We start from the raw sequence: 10,096 nt of genomic DNA on the forward strand, positions 1-10,096 counted from the left end.
CCTGGTATCTACCATTATCCCACCTGTATATACCTGGTATCTACAATGATCCCACCTGTATATTCCTGACAGTATCTACAATTATCCTACCTGTATGTACCTGGTATGGACAATTATCCCACCTGTATATACCTGGTATTTACAATTATCCCACCTGTATATACCTGGTATCTACAATTATCCTACCTATATATACCTGAGAGTATCTACAATGATCCCACCTGTATATACCTGGTATTTACAATTATCCCACCTGTATATACCTGGTATCTACAATTATCCTACCTATATATACCTGACAGTATCTACAATGATCCCACCTGTATATACCTGGTATTTACAATTATCCCACCTGTATATACCTGGTATCTACAATTATCCTACCTATATATACCTGACAGTATCTACAATTATCACACCTGTATATACCTGGTATCTACAATGATCCCACCTGTATATACCTGACAGTATCTACAATGATCCCACCTGTATATACCTGGTATCTACAATAATCCCACCTGTATATACCTGGTATCTACCATTATCCCACCTGTATATAGCTGACAGTATCTACAATTATCGCACCTGTATATACCTGGTATCTACAATGATCCCACCTGTATATACCTGGTATCTACAATGATCCCCCCTGTATATACCTGACAGTATCTACAATGATCCCACCTGTATATACCTGGTATCTACCATTATCCCACCTGTATATAGCTGACAGTATCTACAATTATCGCACCTGTATATACCTGGTATCTACAATTATCCCACCTGTATATACCTGGTATCTACAATAATCCCACCTGTATATACCTGGTATCTACAATGATCCCACCTGTATATAGTAGCAGTGACTTCAATGATACCCCCAAATCAACCACACAAAGTACATGCAATCACTGGAATCATTTGTGTTATTTGAGATCTCAGTGGGTGACTTGGCATAAGCAAGCATCCAAGAATGTGACAATAGCCATGTAATTTGGATTGACACATACTGTTTAAACACCGGTTTCTGTGATTAAAATTGATGTAAAATAAAAAATGGAATGTTTTGATTATCTAAGATATGATTGATTTTTAACTTGTTGATATCCTGAAGATAATTGCATTATGTTTTGGAACATTTTAGGCAATAGTGAAATAAACCCAAATAATGATAAAGTTTTAACATGGATATAGAGTAAACAAACAACTACTTACTGCTTCTTATCCCTGTCTTAAGAAAACAGCAATTACCTGTAGCCACTTTGTTATCAATCACAAAATTCATGAAAGTAAATTGCTCCCAAAAGGGAGTTAATTTACAGTATGCTGATTGGCAGATCTTGTTTCGTGTTAATGCTGTGATATGTTATTGTTGATTTGAGGGAATTGCTAGATTTCTGCATATTTGCACTTGTATCCTTGTTGGTGATAGGGACTTGACAAGGAGTCTGGGTCACCAGAATAGCATTAACACATTATTGGCTATTCATTGGCAGTATTAGGTATGAGACTGAGAAAAGTTTTCAAATGCCATGTTTATACTTCAGTGTTGGCAATTGTTCTTGGCAGGTTCTATTCGGGTAGAAAAGGTAATTATGGTGAACTGGTCAGATTTTCTTGGATCAGGGAAATGTAGAGGTGATGTACCATTATAGTATAACTGCAGGACAATAACAACACAGAGATGTAGAGGTGACGTACCATTATAGTATAACTACAGGACAATAACAACACAGAGATGTAGAGGTGACGTACCATTATAGTATAACTACAGGACAATAACAACACAGAGATGTAGAGGTGACGTACCATTATAGTATAACTACAGGACAATAGCAACACAGAGATGTAGAGGTGACGTACCATTATAGTATAACTACAGGACAATAACAACACAGAGATGTAGAGGTGATGTACCATTATAGTATAACTACAGGACAATAACAACACAGAGAGGTGACGTACCATTATAGTATAACTACAGGACAATAACAACACAGAGATGTAGAGGTGACGTACCATTATAGTATAACTACAGGACAATAACAACACAGAGATGTAGAGGTGACGTACCATTATAGTATAACTACAGGACAATAACAACACAGAGATGTAGAGGTGACGTACCATTATAGTATAACTACAGGACAATAACAACACAGAGATGTAGAGGTGACGTACCATTATAGTATAACTACAGGACAATAACAACACAGAGATGTAGAGGTGACGTACCGTTATAGTATAACTACAGGACAATAACAACACAGAGATGTAGAGGTGACGTACCATTATAGTATAACTACAGGACAATAACAACACAGAGAGGTGACGTACCATTATAGTATAACTACAGGACAATAACAACACAGAGGGGTGACGTACCATTATAGTATAACTACAGGACAATAACAACACAGAGATGTAGAGGTGACGTACCATTATAGCATAACTACAGGACAATAACAACACAGAGATGTAGAGGTGACGTACCATTATAGTATAGTAGAAACCTTTTATGAGGGAGTTGTAGTAGACACATAGGTTTGAGGGAGTTGTAGTAGACACAAAGGTATGAGGGAGTTGTAGTAGACACATAGGTTTGAGGGAGTTGTAGTAGACACAAAGGTGTGAGAGAGATGTAGTAATCACGATGCATAGGATTGGTTGGGATGGAGATAAAGATCTTTGTCTTCTGATTCTCAACATTTACAAGGTTTCTTGATGGTCTCTGTGATCAGGATGATACTGATGGAAAAATGCGTATTGATTAAGGCTGTTTTGTTAAAGTATTTTTTGTTCATTAACACAAGCAAAATAAGACCTTCACATTTTAGTCAGTTCTGGGTTTGATGTTAAGAGGACAGAAATAAAAGTCTTGAACTAAAAAAAAATCTATTTTGAATTTAGATATCCTGGCTTGGCATTCTTATACTTTATACTTGAAATCTTCTATTTAAAGTGAATGCAATAAAATTCTTCAGACACGTGTTGTTTGATTAAAAAGATACAGTATTCATTAATGATATTCTTGTATGACCTTCCTTTATGTGGCTTATTCAGTACCTTTACATATCACATTGTATGACGTACCTTTATGTGGCTGATTCGGTACTTTTACATATCACATTGTATGACCTACCTTTATGTGGCTGATTCGGTACTTTTACATATCACATTGTATGACCTACCTTTATGTGGCTGATTCGGTACCTTTACATATCACATTGTATGACCTACCTTTATGTATCTTGAGTATGTTTGTTTTCATTATCACATTGTATGACCTACCTTTATGTGGCTGATTCGGTACTTTTACATATCACATTGTATGACCTACCTTTATGTGGCTTATTCAGTACCTTTACATATCACATTGTATGACGTACCTTTATGTGGCTTATTCAGTACCTTTACATATCACATTGTATGACCTACCTTTATGTGGCTTATTCAGTACCTTTACATATCACATTGTATGACCTACCTTTATGTGGCTGATTCAGTACCTTTACATATTACATTGTATGACCTACCTTTATGTGGCTGATTCAGTACCTTTACATATTACATTGTTTGACCTATATTTATGTACGTTCTTCTACTTTTGAGCCTTGATCTGTGCCTTTACTATCTGTATGACTTACCTTTATGTGTCTTGATCAGTGCCTTTACTATCTGTATGACTTACCTTTATGTGTCTTGATCAGTGCCTTTACTATCTGTGTGACTTACCTTTATGTGTCTTGATCAGTGCCTTTACTATCTGTGTGACTTACCTTTATGTGTCTTGATCAGTGCCTTTACTATCTGTGTGACTTACCTTTATGTGTCTTGACCAGTGCCTTTAGTTTTACGTGGGATTACCTACCTTCTTTGTTCCTTTATTATCATATATAGTGGTTTATAGTGGTGACACATGAATCAAACTCACAAACTGTTTGGAGTAGAGAAAAAATCTATATTCTGTCCTTTGGTTCGTGCTTTGTAAGGCCCTGTGAACTTTTTATTCTGAGGCCTTGTAACTTATAGATTCTAAGGCTGTTAAGTGTGACTGCATAAATAGGATACCCTGTGACTCATTGAATACAATGCCCTGTGACACATTGAATACAAGGCCCTGTGACTCATTGAATGCAAGGCCCTGTGACTCATTGAATACAATGCCCTGTGACACATTGAATACAATGCCCTGTGACTCTTTGAATACAATGCCCAGTGACACATTGAATACAAGGCCCTGTGACTCATTGAATACAAGGCCCTGTGACTCATGCATCCTTAAGCTCTATAACTCATTCTCTGGCAGAAAATCATCAACTGATTGAATTTTAACACCTAGTAACTTCATTCTTTCATGAAATTTGGTCAAACTTCATGCAAAGATCATGTAATGAGTATATGTTTTACATCATTGTGTTTTAGGGGTCCAAGGTCAAGGCCAAGGTCAGATAATGACCTGGTGATGTCCTGTCAATTTAGAGTCACAGAACAATAACAAGATGACTGCATGACTAGCAGCCATCTTTCTTTGATTCCGACAATTAAAGATTTTTTTTAGCTGAGAATGACTGAGTGAATCATTCTTTCTTTAATTTTGACAGATACTAACAAATATAAACAAGCAGAAGAACCATAACATGCATATGAACTTGGTGGAAAGTCAGTTCTTGGAGAATTTCTTCAAGTGAAGATTTCGCTCAATTGTTCTTACATGATTTTAGTTTAATATCATAGTTTTTTGACCCAATTCCTATAAATGTCCTATAAGATTTTGCTTTGGATTTTGTTGTGATAAATTAAGGCCAACAGGATGCCATTTTGGATCATTCTGAAGTTTTGTCAGTGTGAAGAGTACATGTCAACACAGCAAAAGGTCACAAAAAGTGTGAAGATAAAATAGTTAATAATAGTTAATACATTTATATCCAGTATGGGTCATACAATATGGACGGGGCCATTTAGATCCAGTATGGGTCATACAATATGGACGGGCCATTTAGATCCAGTATGGGTCATACAATATGGACGGGGCCATTTAGATCCAATATGGGTCATACAATATGGACGGGGCCATTTAGATCCAATATGGGTCATACAATATGGACGGGGCCATTTAGATCCAATATGGGTCATACAATATGGACGGGGCCATTTAGATCCAATATGGGTCATACAATATGGACGGGGGACCATTTAGATCCAATATGGGTCATACAATATGGACGGGGCCATTTAGATCCAATATGGGTCATACAATATGGACGGGGCCATTTAGATCCAATATGGGTCATACAATATGGACGGGGCCATTTAGATCCAATATGGGTCATACAATATGGAGGGGGCCATTTAGATCCAATATGGGTCATACAATATGGACGGGGCCATTTACATCCTCTCAGACATTTCTGTTAATGGTAATTATGCTGTATACTGTTAAAGTGTAATCAAACTTTCCTATAAATGACCATTCTTCACTTGAAATTTCAAGGTTAAATAAAATGAGTTATCAATCACATGATGGATTCTGGAAAAGTTCTGATATTTATAGAAGTAAATGTTTGGGATGGCTGTTATCTTCTGAAAAATAACCTTATAGTACTGAGGAAGGGCTGTGAGGTGCTGATGGACAGTATGTGTAGACCAGTGGTGTGTACTAATCATATGATAGAACAATTCCAGATGTGTAGACATGAAGGCAATATCAATAACCTAGCTTTCACATCCACATTGTACCTGATCCAGATAAACAGGTGTGTTATATCAAAACAAACCCAAATTTTATACTAAATATACCTCACATTCACACAGGTCTCCCTAAATCTACAAATATATTGTACATGTATATAGCTCCCTTCATACAGATCTCCCTAAATCTACAAATGTACTGTAAAGGTATATAGCTCCCTTCATACAGATCTCCCTAAATCTACAAATATACTGTACATGTATATAGCTCCCTTCATACAGATCTCCCTAAATCTACAAATGTACTGTACATGTATATAGCTCCCTTCATACAGATCTCCCTAAATCTACAAATATACTGTACATGTATATAGCTCCCTTCATACAGATCTCCCTAAATCTACAAATATACTGTACATGTATATAGCTCCCTTCATACAGATCTCCCTAAATCTACAAATGTACTGTAAAGGTATATAGCTCCCTTCACACAGGTCTCCCTTAAATCTACAAATATACTGTACATGTATATAGCTCCCTTCATACAGATCTCCCTAAATCTACAAATGTACTGTAAAGGTATATAGCTCCCTTCATACAGATCTCCCTAAATCTACAAATATACTGTACATGTATATAGCTCCCTTCATACAGATCTCCCTAAATCTACAAATATACTGTACATGTATATAGCTCCCTTCATACAGATCTCCCTAAATCTACAAATGTACTGTAAAGGTATATAGCTCCCTTCACACAGGTCTCCCTAAATCTACAAATATACTGTACATGTATATAGCTCCCTTCATACAAATCTCCCTAAATCTACAAATGTACTGTACATGTATATAGCTCCCTTCATACAGATCTCCCTAAATCTACAAATGTACTGTACATGTATATAGCTATACTATATTCAGGTACATAAAAGATGACTTGTACGTGTTGGTATATGGAGTTTTGTACAACACAATCAGGTACATAAATGATGATGTATACCTGTTGGGAGGTTTGTCATTGGTGACTCAAATTAATACATGGATAAGATGGTAATATATGTTACGGCGATTTTTGTGATGATGATGATGATGAGGAGGATGATGATGATGATGATGATGATGATGAGGAGGAGGAGGAGGAGGAGGAGGAGGAGGAGTTGACATAGCATTACTCACAAAGATTCTGATGTAGGTTAATTATACAGGTACACAGGTGGCTGCTACCTGATTTTCTTGGATGTCTCAGGTATGATTATATTCAGTCATTTGAACCCCGTAACTACAGGGTTGATTAAGCCTTATCTTATTAGACTTCTTGTCAATGAGCTCTGTTTGTAAAATCACTCAGTAAGACATCAGGTGACAGTTGGATGTAGGAAATGATTTTTACCTCACCTTGCCCAAGGGACCATTGTGGAGCTAATGGTATACTACTGTGTGAGCTTCTGTTGTACTTATTTGTCTGTCCACCAACTCTAAGATATCTCAATTTCATATTAAAACAGTTAATCTGATGTCCTTGAGGGTAGCAGGGCAATGGACCCAATAGGGTCCATAGTAGTGAAAGCTGCAAAGACCTATTTCTTCTATAGGGATGAAGGTAGACGTATTATAGCCAGATTCGGTTAGAAGCGTTGTTTAGGGAGAAAAGCATTTTTTTCCTATAAATACATATACCTGTCTATGATTGCCTTTTCTGTAGTATAATCTGAGCTAACTACAGGACTCAATATTTAAAATAACATAGACTGTCAGATGTCAGTTTGAACTTTACAGGCATGAGCAAATGTTGCTTCTTTAAATTCAGTGGTTAGTTTGTGCCCAGACCTGACTAGGTGTGGTCAGTTAGTGACCAGTCCTACTGTAGGTGTGATCAGTTTGTGCCCAATCCTGCTCTAGTTGTGGTCAGTTGGTTCCCAGCCCTGCTGTAGGTGAGGTTAGTTTGTGCCAAGTCCTACTGTAGGTGTGATCAGTTTTGTGCTAGTCATACTCTAGGTTTGGTTAGTTTGTGCCTAGTCCTGCTTTAGGTGAGGTTAGTTTGTTCCAAGTCCTACTTTAGGTGTGGTCAGTTTGTGACCAGTCCTACTCTAGGTTTGGTTAGTTTGTTCCAAGTCCTACTCTAGCTTTGGTTAGTTTGTGCTCAGTCCTACTCTAGGTGTGGTTAGTTTGTGCTCAGTCCTACTCTAGCTTTGGTTAGTTTGTGCTCAGTCCTACTCTAGCGTTGGTTAGTTTGTGCTCAGTCCTACTCTAGGTGTGGTCAGTTTGTGACCAGTCCTACTCTAGGTTTGGTTAGTTTGTGCTCAGTCCTACTCTAGCTTTGGTTAGTTTGTGCTCAGTCCTACTCTAGCTTTGGTTAGTTTGTGCTCAGTCCTACTCTAGGTGTGGTCAGTTTGTGACCAGTCCTACTCTAGCTTTGGTCAGTTTGTGACCAGTCCTACTTTAGCTTTGGTTAGTTTGTGCTCAGTCCTACTCTAGGTGTGGTCAGTTTGTGCCCAGTCCTACTCTTGGTCTGGTTAGTTTGTGCCCAGTCCTACTCTAGGTCTAGTTAGTTTGTGCCCAGTCCTGCTGTAGGTCTAGTTAGTTTGTGCCCAGTCCTGCTGTAGGTGTGGTTTGTTTGTGCCCAGTCCTGCTGTAGGTGTGTTTTGTTTGTGCCCAGTCCTGCTGTAGGTCTAGTTAGTTTGTGTCCAGTCCTGCTGTAGGTCTAGTTAGTTTGTGTCCAGTCCTGCTGTAGGTCTAGTTAGTTTGTGCCCAGTCCTGCTGTATGTCTAGTTAGTTTTTGCCCAGTCCTGCTGTAGGTCTAGTTAGTTTGTGCCCAGTCCTGCTGTATGTCTAGTTAGTTTTTGCCCAGTCCTGCTGTAGGTCTAGTTAGTTTGTGCCCAGTCCTGCTGTAGGTCCAGTTAGTTTGTGCCCAGTCCTGCTGTAGTTCTAGTTAGTTTGTGCCCAGTCCTGCTGTATGTCTAGTTAGTTTTTGCCCAGTCCTGCTGTAGGTCTAGTTAGTTTGTGCCCAGTCCTACTCTAGGTCTGGTTAGTTTGTGCCCAGTCCTGCTGTAGGTCTTGTTAGTTTTTGCCCAGTCCTGCTGTAGGTCTAGTTAGTTTGTGCCCAGTCCTGCTGTAGGTCTAGTTAGTTTGTGCCCAGTCCTGCTGTAGGTCTAGTTAGTTTGTGTCCAGTCCTACTCTAGGTCTGGTTAGTTTGTGCCCAGTCCTGCTGTAGGTCTAGTTAGTTTTTGCCCAGTCCTGCTGTAGGTCTAGTTAGTTTGTGCCCAGTCCTACTCTAGGTCTGGTTAGTTTGTGCCCAGTCCTGCTGTAGGTCTAGTTAGTTTTTGCCCAGTCCTGCTGTAGGTCTAGTTAGTTTGTGCCCAGTCCTACTCTAGGTCTGGTTAGTTTGTGCCCAGTCCTACTCTAGGTCTAGTTAGTTAGTGTCCAGTCCTGCTGTAGGTGTGGTTTGTTCGTGCCCAGTCCTGCTGTAGGTGTGTTTTGTTTGTGCCCAGTCCTGCTGTAGGTCTAGTTAGTTTGTGCCCAGTCCTGCTGTAGGTGTGGTTTGTTTGTGCCCAGTCCTGCTGTAGGTGTGGTTAGTTTGTGCTCACTCCTTCCACAAGGTATCGTAAGTGTTTGGTCATTCCTGCTCTAAATATTGATCGTTTGATCATCTCTCACTTTAGATATATCCAATGTAGCCAGTATAACAACCCTTGTCTAGGGATGTCACTTTGAGCATATTTATGTCCAGTAATGGTCTGTTTGAGTCAAACTTTTGCATGATAGGTACATTATGCAGTAAATTTGTTGCTTATCAAACAGTTAAAAAAGTCTTCTGAATTTTATTTCTTGACTTCAAATGATTTACCCCTCTGGAAGAAATATGTTTGCGAACAGAAACATGTGTTATTAAGGAAGACATGATTTGCACTAATTATTCAATATTTGGCACAGAAGCTTTAATTATATTGCCCTCTTAGGTAAGGGGTGTATAGAAATCACTTTGTGCATCATCATCTGTCCATTCATCCCTCTGTCTCTCTTTGATTACCTCATGTGTAAGATATCATAGGAAACTTTATAACAGATTTTGTCTAGATTCACACCATAGCATCACACCATTATAGTCTACACCTGATTACGTTTTGGTTGTCATTGATTATACACCAAACTTCATCCTCGACCTTTTTGCAAATAAAAAACTTGCAGATGTGTATCTGTGTGTATCTATTTGAATTCCTGTTACTTTTGTTTTAATTTTCACAGAATTTGGTTTTAGAATTTCTGCTCCAGGTTCAAGGACTTGGCCGTGTTTGAGTTGATGATTTTTTATAATTGAAGTCACATTAGTATCAAATTTTTGAAAATGTTGAAAGTTCTTAAAATATGATTTTTGGCATGGTTGAGATAAATAAGGTGTTAAATTCTTA

The 10,096-nt window shown here is 38.3% G+C and overlaps 1 protein-coding gene across 1 annotated transcript in view; it reads left to right on the forward strand.

Moving 5' to 3' along the window:
- Window positions 1–10,096, forward strand: part of LOC132547033 (arginine--tRNA ligase, cytoplasmic-like) — a 122,662-nt gene that overhangs the window by 15,513 nt on the left and 97,053 nt on the right. The gene's annotated exons all lie outside the window — the stretch shown is intronic.

Source organism: Ylistrum balloti, unplaced genomic scaffold, assembly GCF_031769215.1.
Source record: "Ylistrum balloti isolate Yb309-2 unplaced genomic scaffold, AGI_CSIRO_Ybal_v1 Utg369612, whole genome shotgun sequence".
NCBI classification, from domain to species: domain Eukaryota; kingdom Metazoa; phylum Mollusca; class Bivalvia; order Pectinida; family Pectinidae; genus Ylistrum; species Ylistrum balloti.